Below are 10,802 nucleotides of genomic sequence, written 5' to 3'. Positions count from 1 at the left end.
CCTAGTCGTAACTCTAACAGCATGATCATTCATCTCACTAAGCAAATCATTTTGTGCTTTGAGAACTTGTTCTACTTGAGTTTTTATCATGGAAGCATGCTTACTAACACCCTTGAGATCATTAACAGTTCTAAACATATAGTCACTCAAGCATTCAATCATATAAGCATTTTGTCTCAATTCTCTACTAACATATGCATTTGAGTTTTCTTGTTTAACAATAAAGTTGTCAAATTCATCCAAGTATTGACTAGCAGATTTAGTATAAGGGATATTGATGTCTACTACACAACTTGTTCTTGTAGACTCGTGTTGGGCCTCTAAGCGCATAGTTTTGTAGGACAATAGCAATTTTCCCTCAAGTGGATAACCTAAGGTTTATCATTCCGTGGGAGGCGTAGGATGAAGATGGTCTCTCTCAAACAACCCTACAACCAAATAACAAAGAGTCTCTTGTGTCCCCAACACACGCAATACAATGGTAAATTGTATAGTTGCACTAGCCGACGAAGATATGGTGATACAAGTGTAATATGGATAGTAGATATAGGTTTTTGTAATCTGAAAATATAAAAACAGCTAGGTAGCAAGTAACAAAGTGAGAAAAAACGGTATTGCAATGCTTGAAAACCAGACCTAGGGTTCATACTTTCACTAGTGCAAAATCCCTCAACAATGATAACATAATTGGATCATATAACAATCCCTCAACGTGCAACAAATAAACACTCCAAGGTTTCTATCGGAGAATGTAGGAAGAAAATGTGCATCAACCCCTATGTGTAGATTACCCCAATGTCACCTCGGGAATCCGCAAGTTGAGTGCCAAAACATACATCCAGTGAATCAATATAATACCCCATTGTCACCACGGGTATCCATATGAAAGATATACATCAAGTGTTCTCAAATCCAATATTCAATCCAACATAACAAAACCTCAAAGAGCAAGACACAAATTATCACGAGAAGGTAGAGAGGGAAGAACACCATAAGATCCAAATATATTAACAAAGCTCGCGGTACATCAAGATCGTGCCAAATCAAGAACACGAGAGAGAGAGAGAGATCAAACACACTAGTACATACCCTCAGCCCCGAGGGTGAACTACTCCCTCCTCGTCATGGTGGGCGCCGGGATGATGAAGATGGCCTCCGGTGATGATTTCCCCCTCCGGCAGGGTGCCAGAATAGGGTCCCGATTTGTTTTTCTGGCTACAGAGGCTTGCGGCGGTGGAACTTCCCATCTAGGGTTCTTTCTGGGGGTTTGGGTATTTATAGAAATTTTTGGCGTCGGTCTCACGTCAAGGGGTACCCAAGGGCCCACAAGCTCGGGAGGCGCGCCCGAGGGGGATGCCCGCATCCCCCAGGCTTGTGGCCTCCTCGGTCACCTCCTGATCTAGCTCCGGTGCTTCGGGGGTCTCTTCTGGTCCATAAAAATCATCGTAAATTTTCAGCCCATTCTGAGAACTTTATTTCTGCACAAAAAACGACACCATTGTAGTTCTGCTGAAAACAACGTCAGTCCAGGTTACTTCTAATCAAATCATACCAAAACCATATAAAATTATTGTAAACATGGCATGAATACTTCATAAATTATAGATACGTTGGAGATGTATCAAGTATCAACTTCATCAAATCTATAGAGAGAATTTACCTCTACTATCTGTGTCGAGGCATCGAGACAATGTATTTCTTCAATAGGTGGTAAATTCTTAACATCTTCAGCTTTAATACCTTTTTCTTTCATAGATTTCTTTGCCTCTTGCATATCTTCAGGACTGAGAAATAGAATACCCCTCTCTTTCGGAGTTGGCTTGGGTGGAGATTCATGAAGAGTCCAATCATTATTATTACTCAATATATCTCTACTCTAATGTCTGACTTGGTGAATAGTCTCCATGATTTATTTTCGTCCCATCATTTTCTTCCGTTTTGTTTTCGTTAGTTTTTTTTCGTCTCGCCCTCCCACCGTCGCCCTTCACATCTCCCATCCCTCGAAGAAAAAACGCTTCACCCAGCGAGCCTCTCCCTTTCTCTCCCTGCATGAATCGCTCCTGTCCCTGAGCCCCTCGCACGCGCTAGGGTTCCTCACGCCGCCGTCGCCGCCATCTCGCACCCAACCCTAGCGTCGCCTCGCCATCCCTCACCACGTCCCGATCCATCCCCTCTCCCCTGAATCACCCCGCTGCACACAATGCTTTGACTTGATGTCGCCTGCTGACGAACTGCGGCGGCACATCAGTTGTGGACGAGCTGCGGCGGCGCATTGGCATTGCTTGGTGAGGGGAAATATTGCCTGGAGTCTGGGAAAGGCGCGGGTCTGTCGCGCCAATCGCGGGTTTCAAGCAGGCACCGCATCATGCATCTCTTGCCCGCTGACGTGGGATCGAGTTCGCGCCACGCCCCAAGCCCACAATCCTCTGCGATGAGACGCCGTGGGACGCGACCGCGACCACCATCCTCCTCGCTCGCGCTGCTGCCGAATCACAAGCTCGTCATGGTCCTCTTCCCCCTCAAGCACATCCGCCGGCATCATGGTGCGCCGCTTCGACCTCCCGTCCCGACTGCTGCCGCGCACATCTTCTGCAAGGTCTGCCATGCCTTCACCGACCGCCGGAGATGTCACTACCCTCCGCATCGACCAGGTTCAAGGTCTGTGCACTCTCCATCCTTTTCCTTACCAATGAGCAACATCAGGATACAGCACTAGCCTGTTAAAATAGAACCAAATGCCTCTATTCGTGCATCTCTCTCTGTATGTGGATAAATGGGAAGCTGGGTTATGCAGTCCACCTATTTGATAAATGCACACAAAGAGCATGATCTGTGGTTCTGATTCTTCATGATTGGTTTCTTCCTTCCTTAAGATGCATAGGAACATTTTCAGAGGATGGTAGGTGGTGTTCATGGCAGCACCATCGTGGTCATCTTTCTACACCTCTACCTCCACTGCCCCTCTTTGGTCCTGCTGCGAGCTGCAAGAGCAGGAAGACACAGAAGTTGGAGTGCTAGCGAAGGGAACATGTAACAGGTGCTGTCCATCTGCATATGGTGGTGGCAGCGTGGGTGGTAGACTATGCGGACACTGGCACCGGCAATGTCGTCTCACATCTTTTGTTCTCCTTAATTAGTTCTCAAGCTATTTGTGATGATGCAATTTTGGGCTATGTGTGCGCGCTACAGAAAATAGAATAAGGATAATGTTGATGCTTATATGTTCATGCAATTTTTTACTCTTGTAGTTGCTAATGCACTCATATTATTTTAAGTTCATGCTCATGTATTGTAGTTCTACATCTCTCTCCACCTCCTTCGATTTGTTGCAGATTTCTTCCAAGCATAGTGAGTTGCTTATATTTCAATGTCAATTTTAATTCTTGCAGCTGCTAATGCATATTTTTTGTTCATGCACATGCATTGAACAGCTCCCACATCTCTCTCTGTCTCCTTTGGTTTGTTGCAGATTTTTCCTAAGTATAGTGAGTTGTTATTCTCTTGCTTTTTCTGTTCTATCATATACTGAACTTGGTACATCATTATATAAGCAAGTATCGAACATCAGGATGTTAAAGAAGAGATTTCAGATATCAACGCTAATATCATCAAGGTTCAGTCATATACATAATCATTTTCACACTCCGGCAACATTAGATACTACACAGTGCGGAAGGTTATAATTTTGAATTTGACATTATAAGTTTCAGACATTTCTTGATATGGGTGGTGCTGGTAGACAAAATAAAGTAAATTACATGGGGCAATTGAGTGAGAGGCCATTATTGTTGGCATGCCTTTGGAAGTTTGTCCGCAAATCTTGATATAGTCTGAAGCTTCTCGGCTATGCACATTTTGGGAGGAATTGCTCATGAACCCAGAGTGGTATCCCTTCAAGATTGACGTAGCTGGAGACATCAAGGTGCGCCGAGTTCTTTTACAGACCATATCTATTTTCCATTGATTCTTGGAGGTGAGAACTGATAAATTATATGCTACACTGCTACTTGCACGGATTGGGCTTGTATCTAGCCTCCCTTTCTTTGTTCTGAGTCATTGTTAATCATCCCGACAACCGGACCAGAGTTGGACGATGCTAGAGGATTGGGCTTGTATCTAGGAGCTTGTTGAGTGATAATGTTGATGCCCCAATGTTGTTGCATCCTTTGTTCCTTCCATTCCCGATGGGGTCCGTTAGGCCTCTCCATCATCACCCACGTCCAAGGCTCCAAGCACGGTGTGATGGGTGTCCTGAACCGTGTTTTTGCTCTTCGCCTGGCACTTCGTGGCCTAGTGGGTGTCGACCGCTCCGGGAGCTACCTTTTTTTGCCCATGGGTGCACCAGTTGCGCTATGTCCCTCACCCGCGCCTACCAGGCGCCGGCAGCGGAACGGTGCTTTCTCCGGGACGCTGCCTGTCGAAGGGGCAAGTAGGATCTATGGATGCTAGCAACTAACAAGGTTGTGTAGGCGGCAACACAGGTGAGGGGTCGCATCCTCATCCCCATCCCAATTTCTGTCTATAATATTATAAATTAGACTATATGACATCGCTTCCCTTTGCAGCTGACATGCACATGCACCAAGGTTAATTAGTATTAAAATCCATTCTGATAGTTAATATTTTTTGTGTGATTCAGTTCAAACTTTTATCACACTAAGTACTAACTTATATTGATAGTATACAAACCGTATGACATAATCATCCGTTATGGTTGTGATTTTGTAATTATCTCCAAACAAAAAAATATGTACTGTACAAAAATCATAAACAAGCTAATAAACATGAAAGACTATTTTCTGAGGTGCTATATCTTTTTTTTGCTGGGTGAGGTGCTATATGTTTTATTTTCACAAACAAAGCTTTTATTTTGACAGTTTATACATCTTTTATTTCCAACAAAGGGAGTATGGTACTGCAATCTCAAAGAATCATATGTTAGAATTCCTATTCTCGCTGGGAGTATATACTTATGAAGTTGTTGCTTTTTGCAAGTTTTGGGAGTAATAAATGAACCAGTCGCTCAGCATATCAAATTGTGAGATGAAATTGTCGTGACATATTTCAAATAAATGTAGACATATGTTTTAACCTCAGAAAGACAATAAACAAGAAATTATAGCTGTTTGTTTCAGTGGAGAAGACCATCTTGTACTAGCTCCTTACTGATCCTCTTTTTTAATCTTTTCATATTTTCTTTGCATCATAAGAACTGAATGGTATATTTTTTGCTCTAAATTCTAACCACAGAAAATATTGAGTTTCTTCTTCTATGTTATATTCCTTCTTTTATATTTATTCAAACACTATCTGAAAAATATGCTAATCTTCCACAAAATTGAATAGTTCTTTTGGGTAATTATTCATGAAACAAGCTATTCTGTGGTAGCACACATGCACTTTATGTACTATGCATTTCCTATATGATTTCTTCATATGTCACACGTGTGGTTAAAAAGCTTGGAATGTGATTATCATTTCTTATTTACTTAGTTTTTTTTCTTATGGCAATCAGGTCGGATTGAAGGTGCATCTGCATTTTCTTTGTGTAACATGAAGATTTCAGAAGTTGAAGTGAATGGAAAGATTTCATATGTTAGAATTCTCGCTGGGAGTATATACTTATGAAGTTGTTGCATTTTGCATCTTTTGGGAGTAATAAATGAACCAGTCGCTCAGCATATCAAATTGTGAGATGAAATTGTTGTGACACATTTCAAATAGATGTAGACATATGTTTTAACCTCATAAGACAATAAACAAGACATTATAGCTGTTTGTTTCAGAGGAGAAGACCATCTTGTACTATGTCCTTACTGATCCTCTTTTTTAATCTTCTCATATTTTCTTTGCATCATAAGAACTGAATGGTATATTTTTTGCTCTAAATTCTAACCACATAAAATATTGAGTTTCATCTTCTATGTTATATTCCTTCTTTTATATTTATTCAAATACTCTGAAAAATATGCTAATCTTCCGCAAAATTGAATAGTTCTTTTGGATAATTATTCATGAAACAAGCTATTCTGTGGTAGCACACATGCACTTTATGTACTATGCATTTCCTATATGATTTCTTCATATGTCACACGTGTGGTTAAAAAGTTTGGAATGTGATTATCATTTCTTATTTACTTAGTTTTTTTCTTATGGCAATCAGGTCGGATTGAAGGTGCATCTGCATTTTCTTTGTGCAACATGAAGATTTCAGAAGTTGAAGCGAATGGAAATATAGAAGAGGGTTTGAAAAATAGGGAGAACATCCAACAACGGGTAAGCATTCTTGGTATATTGATATTGAGAAATTACTCCCTCTGTAAACTAATATAAGAGCGTTTAGATAACTAAAACAGTGATCTAAATGCTCTTATATTAGTTTATGGAGGGAGTACATCTTTGTTTGATTGAAAAAACGTGTCCGCATTTTTTAGCCGGTGGTATATTGATATTGTTTGTATATTGTCAAGTGAAGTTTTGTGGTACTACTATAAAGCACCAAAAACTGGTAGAGTTGAGTTGCATGGTGAAAATAAATGAACGTACGGATTTTTTGCAAGAAGAGCGTGCATCAATAGGTGAAGAAATTGTGATTTCCAGTTATAATATAGTCCTTACTTAAGAATCAGGGTTCACACCTATACTACTCATAATGGAGCTCCTGTTGCGTGCAATAGAATATGATATAACCTTTGATTAATAAAGTTTTGGCAATTTTATGACAATCCTTTCTCAAAGAAATAGAGAAAGCGATGCACTTTGGGTTTCAAAGATGTAAAAACATTGCTTGTAAAAGGAACTTTTTGATGTTTCTCAACGCTTCAAGACATTAAGTGAATTTAATGCCATTCCTACGATCAGAAGCCATGACAAAGGTATGTACAAAGTTGAAGAGGAATGTATATGTTGTGAAACCCTTTTATTTGCCAAAGTTTTACTAAGTGTGCGGCAATTAATATGGATCGGAGGGAGTAGAAGATTTCTTATTTGCTTGTCTATCTTATGATTTAATATCACTGGGGCATTTATATGAGGCAAATATATTTGTTCCCTTTTTTGTCCACTAAACGGTGAAACTACTCCAATGATAGTTTGTCAGCTTGTTTTGTAGTTTCATTGTGGGAAGCATTTAGGCTTTTTTGAACTTGGATGTTTCTATTTAGGCAGGTTAATTCAAATTCTCGTTTTCTTACTTATGTATTGCTTTTTCTTTAACCTGCTAGGCATCTTGGGCATTGTCAAGGTGATTGTGTCGAACTTAAAGACCTTCATCGACAAGCACAAATAATTTAGGATGTGTTCTGACTTTGTTCTCCCGTTGTCTTTACTTTCTATTCATGTAGACCTTTGAACACATTCTTTATATAGTTGTATGCCCTTTTAAATAGTATTTATTAGCAAGGAGAAACTCTTGTTAGAGTCGAGGCTAATGTCTTGCTAACTTCAGTTATGTTATTGTGAAGCCAAGACCTTAGAAAATATTCTTATATAAACAAATGAAAGATTTTGTTTTTGATGGGCGTCAAATATATTTAGTTCAAAACTTAGATAGCACGGGTAATCTTCTAAGTTGGTATGTTTTGATGTGTTTAGTTCAATAAGGGCTTCACTGAGCTCTGGCAAGGGTGGTGGGCTGCCAACGACTCCACATAGCTATGTTATTGTTTAAACCAACTACAACCTCTAGATTCTCGTCACTAGCTTTGTGAATTGGTAGACAGGCGTCGGGTTGGGGGAAGCAACAGAGTACTACTAAATTAGTGGGCCTTTGAACAACACCTGAAGCGTCGCATCAAGGTTCTGATAAGAATTTGGTATATGTACAAGAACAAGTGCTTGTAAATATGTATAAGAATTTGGTTGTAGTATCTTGGAACATTTATGATCACTAGATCGATGACTCTTTAATGTAAGTTGAGTGTTGCTAGAGGGGCCTCAAACCTTTTGAGCCAAGAAAAATATATGAGGTCTGTCCAAAATTTTGTGAGCTACGAATAGTTGATGGGAAAGGCTGAAATATTTTGTGTTGCCATGGTTCCTAAATGGTAGGAGGTAAGCCCTTTTCCGCAGTAGATCCTAAATGGTAACATGTATGGTCCAAGTGCCTAATTTCACAAGAAATAGTTTGCCAAGTAATTGCATAATGAACTCAACTTTTTGGTTGTAGTATCTTGGAACATTTGTTTAAAAGGGAACAAAATCCTCCATTTGTTGTTTTTAATTAATTAATAATAACAATGGGCATGCTTCATGAGACGATCGGCGTTAAGCATAAAAAGGCGTCTAAGTGTTATCTATTATTTGTTATATAGTGCACAATAAAGAGTTTAATGTTTTTGTACCACTTTTTTGTTTTGTGCATTGGATCTAATAAGTCTTTCTACGTATACATCATTGAATTGCAATTTGCTTTATCAAATACATTACAATCATAGTGGATTTAATTTTTTAAGTGGATCTAAATTACTTTTCGTCTATTACTGCCCATCTGTTCTATATATGTAAAAGTTGACATGCTACATATACAACTAGGGAATCTAAAAACGTATGCTGCCAGTTAAATTTTTTAAAAAGCACGTGGCAACGCACGGAGATTCTACTAGTCATTCAATAGTTCTTCAGCTTGTTCAATAGTTCGTTCCCTGAAAACACAACCAGCACAACTATCTAGGTGGTCTCTAGAAGTATCGGTTAGTCCATTATAAAAGATATCAAGTATTTCATTTTTCTTGAGAGGATGATCAAGAAATGCATTAAGTAATTGGAGAAGCCTCCCCCAAGCTTGTGGGAGACTCTTCTTCAATTTGCACAAAGTTGAATATTTCCTGTAAAGCAACTTGTTTTTTATGAGCAGGAAAATATTTTTCAAAAAAGTAATTTATCATATTTCGGGGACCACGCACACAACCAGGAGCAAGAGAATTAAACCATATCTTAGCATCACCCTTTAATGAGAAAGGAAACAACTTAAGGATATAGTAGTAGCGAACTTTTTTCCTCATGACCAAATATGGTGGCTATATCATTCGGTTTAGTAAGATGTGTCACAACAATTTCAGATTCGTGACCATGGAAAGGATCATTTTCAACCAGAGTAATTAACTCAGGATCAACAGAGAATTCATAATCCTTATCAGTAACAAATATAGGTGAAGTAGCAAACTTTTTCTTTTCGTGAATACGCTAAGGATGTGTATCTTTTCATTGATAGAAGGAGAGTGTTTACAGCATGAGATTAGGACGACACATGTACACAAGGAAGGCATGGAAGTGGTCGTCGAGTAAACAGATGGGGTTGCTCATCCCCAAAACATCCTATCTTAGTTCTCTGGGATGATGTTACTAATCGCGGCGGCGGCGGCCCGAGCCCACAGGCGCGCTTCGTCCTTGATCATGGAGCATAGATGAGACACAGAGGGTCGGTCGCCGTTGAAGGTGCAGCCGTTCTGGTGCTTCCAAATCCACCAAGCAGTGAGGATGATCAGGGAGGATATCCCTTTACGCGCGGCAACGGGCGCGAGGGCCCAAGAAGATGCCCACCACGCAAGGAAGTCGGTGTCTCCGGTCGGCAAGTCCGTAGGAGATCTAGCCCAAGCAAGTATATCATGCCACACCTGGCAGGAGAAGGAGCAGCCAGCCAGCAGATGTTGCAGCGTTTCGTCTTCTTGGTCACAGAGGGCACAGGCAGGCTCGTGAGGCAGGTCGTGTCTAGCAAGACGCTCCGCTGTCCAGCACTGGTTCTGAAGAGCGAGCTAGATGAAGAACTTGATGCGAAGCGGTGCCCAAGATTTCCATGTGAGCTTCCAATGTGGTTCCTCGCAGGTTCCAAGGAAGAGGGCCTGGTAGCAAGAGCTGGTAGAGTAGATGCCCGAAGTAGTCCAGCGCCAACGGATGGTGTCTGGGGAGTCGGTGAGATGGAAGTGTCGGATCGCCCGCCAGGGCTGCACGTATTGCACCATGGCGGCAGGGCCAAGAGCACCATGGATGTCCTGCACCCAAGAGCGCTGGGATAGACCGTCTCGGACCGTGCGAATCTTCCGCCGTCTCTTCGGGATCATTTGGAAGTAGCAAACTTGGGATCATATTTCATTCTAGCATTCAAAGATTTTTCTTTCAACTTGACTAGTAATTTCTTAAGATCATCCCAATCCTTACAAGCAAGAAAGTCTCTACCTACCTCTCCATCCATAACATATCCCTCGGGTATATCAGGTAATTCATATCTAGGAGAACTAGATCTAATAGGTGTTTCATAATTTTCAGTTTCAAAGACTTCATCAGTTTCAACATTCTTAGTAACTCTAGCTCTAGCAAGTTGTTCGTTAAGAAATTCACCTAGTGGCACATCATCATCAAGCAAAGTACTAGCATCACCATAAGCATCATTCATAGCAGAAGTAGCATCATAAATTACTTGCGGCATGTCAGGATTAATAGCAGGCGGTGGTGTTGCAAGTTTACTCAAAACAGAAGGTGAATCAAGTGCAGAGTGTGATGGCAGTTCCTTAACTCCCCTCGTCTTAGAGGGAACGATCTTGGTTCTGGTATCCTTAAGATTCCTCATAGTGATCAATATATATAAATCCCAAGTTACTCAGCAAATACAACTATGCTCCCCAGCAACAGCGCCAGAAAAAGGTCTTGATAACACACAAGAATAGAGGATCGCAACAGCTTTCGAGGGTAGAGTATTCAACCCAAATTTATTGATTCGACACAAAAGGAGCCAAAGAATATTCGCGAGTATTAGCAGCTGAGTTGTCAATTGAACCACACCTGAAAGACTTAATATCTACAACAAA

At 40.7% G+C, this 10,802-nt stretch overlaps 1 long non-coding RNA gene across 4 annotated transcripts; it reads left to right on the top strand.

Annotated features, from left to right (window-relative positions):
• Positions 1-2,008: 2,008 nt before the first annotated feature.
• LOC123180843 (uncharacterized) lies at positions 2,009-7,547 on the top strand. 4 transcript variants are annotated; one of them, XR_006491308.1, is made up of 3 exons: positions 2,009-4,481; positions 5,516-5,690; positions 6,164-7,547. It is a non-coding gene; the product is annotated as an uncharacterized lncRNA (long non-coding RNA). The 4 variants fall into 4 exon arrangements; XR_006491306.1 differs by having other exon boundaries at positions 2,009-5,690; positions 6,164-6,276; positions 7,224-7,547; XR_006491307.1 differs by having other exon boundaries at positions 2,009-5,595.
• Positions 7,548-10,802: the final 3,255 nt, after the last annotated feature.

Source organism: Triticum aestivum, chromosome 1D (genome assembly GCF_018294505.1).
Source record: "Triticum aestivum cultivar Chinese Spring chromosome 1D, IWGSC CS RefSeq v2.1, whole genome shotgun sequence".
NCBI classification, from domain to species: Eukaryota; Viridiplantae; Streptophyta; class Magnoliopsida; order Poales; family Poaceae; genus Triticum; species Triticum aestivum.
Note: the sequence above shows the minus strand (reverse complement) of the source record. Positions and strands in the feature narration are given on the sequence as shown.